The sequence below is a fragment of the Corapipo altera genome, unplaced genomic scaffold (assembly GCF_003945725.1).
Source record: "Corapipo altera isolate COAL_440 unplaced genomic scaffold, ASM394572v1 180, whole genome shotgun sequence".
NCBI lineage: Eukaryota > Metazoa > Chordata > Aves > Passeriformes > Pipridae > Corapipo > Corapipo altera.
The window spans coordinates 1,211,294-1,216,219 of NW_020884915.1; the positions used below are offsets into that span (position 1 = coordinate 1,211,294).

General features: G+C 48.1%; 1 long non-coding RNA gene across 2 annotated transcripts; it reads right to left on the reverse strand.

Moving 5' to 3' along the window:
* Positions 1-214: 214 nt before the first annotated feature.
* Positions 215-4,870, reverse strand: LOC113952796. Of its 2 annotated transcripts, XR_003529655.1 has the most exons (4): positions 4,797-4,870; positions 4,152-4,506; positions 1,278-1,471; positions 215-709 (listed from the first exon to the last, which is right to left on the reverse strand). It is a non-coding gene; the product is annotated as an uncharacterized LOC113952796 (long non-coding RNA). The 2 variants fall into 2 exon arrangements; XR_003529656.1 differs by lacking the exons at positions 4,152-4,506; positions 4,797-4,870 and adding an exon at positions 2,410-2,744.
* Between the last annotated feature and the right edge of the window lie 56 nt (positions 4,871-4,926).

Below are 4,926 nucleotides of genomic sequence, written 5' to 3' on the forward strand. Positions count from 1 at the left end.
TTTTAGTATCTGATCTCGTCAAAGAAAGTTGTAAGATGCTGAAAAACCCCAAATAACTTCAGGGATGTTACACTGAGAGCATGTCTTGGGAAGCCATCAAAACCCCATTGCCTGGATCATCCGAACCTGGGATAGACGAAGCCCTTATGGGGCAGCCTGGCACTGGCAAAGCTCTCAAAGTGACATAATCAGGGGGGGTTTTTTCTCTCTCCTGTTTCTTTTTTGTTGTTGTTGTTGTTGATTTGAATTTATTAAATTAAATAAAATTAAAAAACCAGCACATGGCCACAGGTGAGGTATCAGTACTTTTCTTGGGAAGGAATGAAGATGCTGATCCTGATGATCCTGATGATGCTGATGAAGCGGATGCTGCTGATGCTGCAGAAGCTGCCTCACACCCTATCCCTGCTCTGGACCTGGCACCAGGAGCAGCAGGACTCTGGGCTGGGAGAGAAATGCCAGATCTCCTCTCCAAATATATGTTTAGTTGAAGCAGTGTGAGGACACCTGTAAAAGGTGACAGGTTTACATCCACTTTTTAAAGACAGGACAGAAGAGTTCCTCAGCCACTCTAATCAATTTTTGCCCTTTTGTGCATTAATAGTTCCAGATAAATTGCAATGAGGTGTTTTAAACTTCTGAACAGCTTCAGGTGAACTTTATAGGTGTCAACTGGTGTCTATAAACTGTCCAAGAGTCCTATAAAAGGCTGTGAAACAAGAGCAAAATTAGGACATAAATACATCACTTCAAAAATCCAAAAATAAATAAATTAGTGGAGTGTATTTTTAGTGTTACTTTTTAGCAGGTCACCAGAATGGAGCATTGCAGGAAGCAAACACCTTCTGACACTGCTAATATTCAGGATGCACTAATGAATTAACGGAATTATCCCCACAATTCTTTTTTTCTCAGATTTGTCATGTCAGCCTGTCCAGTTTCAGTTCTGTGCTGACATACAGGTATAAGGATTTCTTTTCAAAAACATGCATCTTGTTTCATATCTAAATTTCACTGCTGTTACCTTAAAATAAAAGCAATAAATAATAAATAAGCTCTTACCTCTATCACACAAAATTCTTATTAGTCAAGCAGTTAAACCTCTGAGCCTTGTAAAAACTGATCATCTGATTGTGAACTGAATTCTGTCAACAAAACACAACTTTTCTTTGCTAGTAATGCAGCAGAGAAGCAGATTGTGGATATAATTGCACCCAAAACAAAGCAGACAAAAGAAAACACACTCAAATCCATTATTTAGTGGGTTCAAAACATACCTGAGCGGGTCTCTGAGGTGCTGACACCTGGGGATCAGTCATTTCACCTTCAAAGAAACTAAGGCCTGCATCATTTTTTATCTCGTTTCCCGCTTTATTTGCTGTTTGTGTTCAGTCAAAGTTCAGTTTTTCATGAAGCTGCTCAAACAGGAATTCCAGCCCTTTCCATAATTTATGCTGTAACGATACATAACCTGAATGGAAGGAAATACTCATTGGAATAGTGGGATATGCCTGGGTGCCTTTCTGATTTGGGTTCTGGCTGCAGAACATGATCCAGGATCTACTGTGAATTTGACCCTTGATGTTCTTCCAGCAAGCGAAGGGATGCGGTGTCTGAGCCTGGGGATGTCCCAGCCCCGACAAGATCCTCTGCTGGGATGCAGAGCATGGAGCAGGAATAGGAGCAAGGGGAAGAGATGATTTCTTTAGCCAGTCCCATATTGATGGACACAGGTAGGATCTAGTGGATGGTGTCCCTGCCTATGGCAGGGAGGTGGAACAAGATGATTTTTAAGGTCCCTTCCAACCCAAACCATTCTGTGATTGATTCTATGATATAAACTTGCCAACTAAGGGGTCCTAAAACCCTTCTCCAATTTCCCTTCTCATGCCAGGAGCTCACAAACAGTTCTCCCTCATGGGCACATCCTGGTGTCCTGTAGAATATCAAGGTACCACTGTCTGCAAGTCAGCATTTCATGTAATATTTAATATTTCATTTCATATTTCATTGCCCAGAAATATTCACAATATCCTGTGAATATTCACCTTGTAACTTCTCCTTCTCTTGCTTCCTGTGCTACTCAATGTGAGCTGAGTTACTCAACTCAGTTACAGATTCGGAAAAAAATGGTTTATATTTATTATTCACCTCCTCCTTCAGGACAGGGACACTGTTAAGTGCAGTAATTGAAGCAGATAACTCCAACTTCCTTTCCCTGCAAGCGTATTGTCATGCACATACATCTTGATTAGATCATTTTCCTTGTGAAAAGGAAGCAGTTTTGTACCGTGGTGTCTCAGATAATTTCCAGCAGAGTCTGCTGGTGGAGTTCTCTGATAGCACTATTTCAATTCGATATTCTTCTCGCTGCTGTTTATTTTTTCCGAGCGCTCACGTTTCCCTCACCTGTCTCCATCAGCAGGTCGCAACATTTTTGCACTGGCAAACAGGCCTGGAGGCAAACATTCCCTGTCGCTGCTGCTTTCTCTTGGAATCCCTGATAGGGAGGGAGAAGCGGCTGCATTCCTGCGCGCCTGACAGCCCGCTCGGGCTGCTGGAGGAGGAGTCGCTGTGATTTTGGCTGGTGTGGTCCCTGGTGGGTCCTGCTGCCACATTCTATCTTGAACTCGTGTCCACGCGAGGAGTGACCTCCCACCCCCCGACCCCGCTGCCAGGAGGGCTCTGAGCCGGGGGATTCCGGGCGGAGCAGAAAGACAGATCCTTAAGGAAGGGGCCAGCGCTTCAGTCAATGTCCTCTTACATCCCTGACACTTCCCACTAAAGTATTTAACCCTCAGCACTGTTGATTTAAAAGGCTGGAGCATAACCAACCTTCCTTTTCCGAGGAGCACAATCAGCATGTGAAAAATAGATGATCTTTTTAAATGTTTAAGAAGTGCATTGGTGGTGCTCCTCGAAACAGGAGGAGAGTGGCACAATTAATTTCCAAGCCTTATAGCTCTTCTGTGGGAATGCAACAAAAGCAGGGTTGGTTTGGGAGTGTGAAGGGGAAGGTTTTGGGGAGAGCATCACCTGCACAGACAGCCTGCCTTGGGAATAACACATGGCTGTCGAGGAACCTGCTCAACAAATATTTCGTGAACACCTTTTTATCTGAATAAGACACTAGCTCAGCCTCCATGCAAAAAGTATTTACTGTGAATGGAAGCAAATTCCACGTTATTTTCCAACAGAATGTTCCTTGGTTTGTGGGGAGATGTTGGATTGGGTGGAATCCTCTGGGCTCAGGCCTGGAGCAAGCAGCTCTCCCTGTCTCTGCCTCCTGATTTCATCCATTCTGACTTCACAAAGCCCACAGAGACATTTTGTCCTTTCCAGTCAGGAATACTTTTTAAAATTTGTGTATTTTCCAGTTTTCTAGGCATCAGATCTATAAACTTCCCTTGAATGAATCCCGTGAACTGAATTTACCAACCAGTGCAATCAGGATGCTGTAAAACAATTAAAGCCCAGATCCCTCAGTTACCCTGTGGGACCTCCTAAGGTCCTGTCAGGTGATTCCTGCTGGATCCCCAGACCTCAGGTCCACCCTCCAAATCCCAGGCCAGGCATGAAAAACCCTCCCCAGAACACTGTGCCAAAGCACCTTCTGTGACTGTAGCTGTGGTGGGGACACATCAGGACACCAGGGTTGGGTTGGCATTGCTAGAGCTGACCCCAACTTTCAACACCTCCAGTGCATCTGGAGAACTTAAGCAGCAGCTGAGCTTGTCCATGGGTGAACATAGCAGAAGTAACCCCACGAGGTTCCCCTGGTCAGAAGAACCTGAAAGATCTGTGATGGTCACCAAGGTGAGGGGTAGCGTTGGCCATGGTCACTGTCCCTGTACCCACCCCAGACACAGGTCTGGATGTCCTCCAAATCACCCCATCCAAGCACCTGCCTCACCACCTGCAGCCTCCCTTCTCTCCCAACTGCTAAAAACCTTCACTCTGTACAAATTAAAACAAACCAGCAAGTAGCTGCTGTCAGAACAAACCTGGAGGTGAATGTTCCCTGAATTTATAACCAAGGCGAACACCAAGAGGTTTATTTTTTATAAATGTAGCTCCATTCCTAAACCCCAGCTTCACTTCCCAGCAGGAATCTGCCTGACTTGGAAACCACTACTTTTTTTTCTAAATACCTTCACATCTCGTAGCTGTACATCCCTCACAGAGACGCTGGAGCTATAGGAAGTATCCGTGGTAGGGGAGAGCTCGCTAAAGATCTCAGCAGTTCTCCCTCCTGGAGGATTAACCAATGCTGCAGGAGTTCCTGGGCTAAACTGGGAGAGGGAGGGGAAGGAAGAGCAGAAATAAACAAAATAAACTCTCTCCCAGCCAGTCGCGTTCTTTGCGCGCCGCATCCCCGGCGCGGCCACACGCGCCTCAAATCGAAGTGCAACGCAGCTGAGAAGTTCTGGGAGCCCAGTGCCGCCAGTACCGCGCCAGTACCGCACCAGTATGGCTGAGGAGGCGGGCGGCGAGCACCGGCTCCGGCTGGAGATGGGGAATTAAAACAGTTGGAAAAGATGTGACCAGCGCCTCGCGGGCAGTTCCTCTCCCCCGTGGGATGTGGAGTCAAGAGCGGTGAGTTCCCACGCGGGACACTCCCGGGGGTCGCAGCCCCCGCGGGACAAACTGTTGCGTTTCTGGAGCGTTTTGCTGCGTGGACGCGGGGCCGGGGGGATGCGGCCAGAGGGGGGATGCGGTACCGCGGCGTCCCGGGACGGACGGGACGGGGCACGGGGCAGCCCCGGGGGATGCGGGGAGAGGGGGGAATGCTGTACCACGGAGTCACAGGACGGGACGCGGGGCAGCCGCGGGGAATGCGGGGAGGGGGACGCGGTGCGGGGCGGCCCGGACGGGCCGGGCCGGGCCGAGGTGCGGGCTCGACCCCCGCGCTTCCCCCCCGGGGCC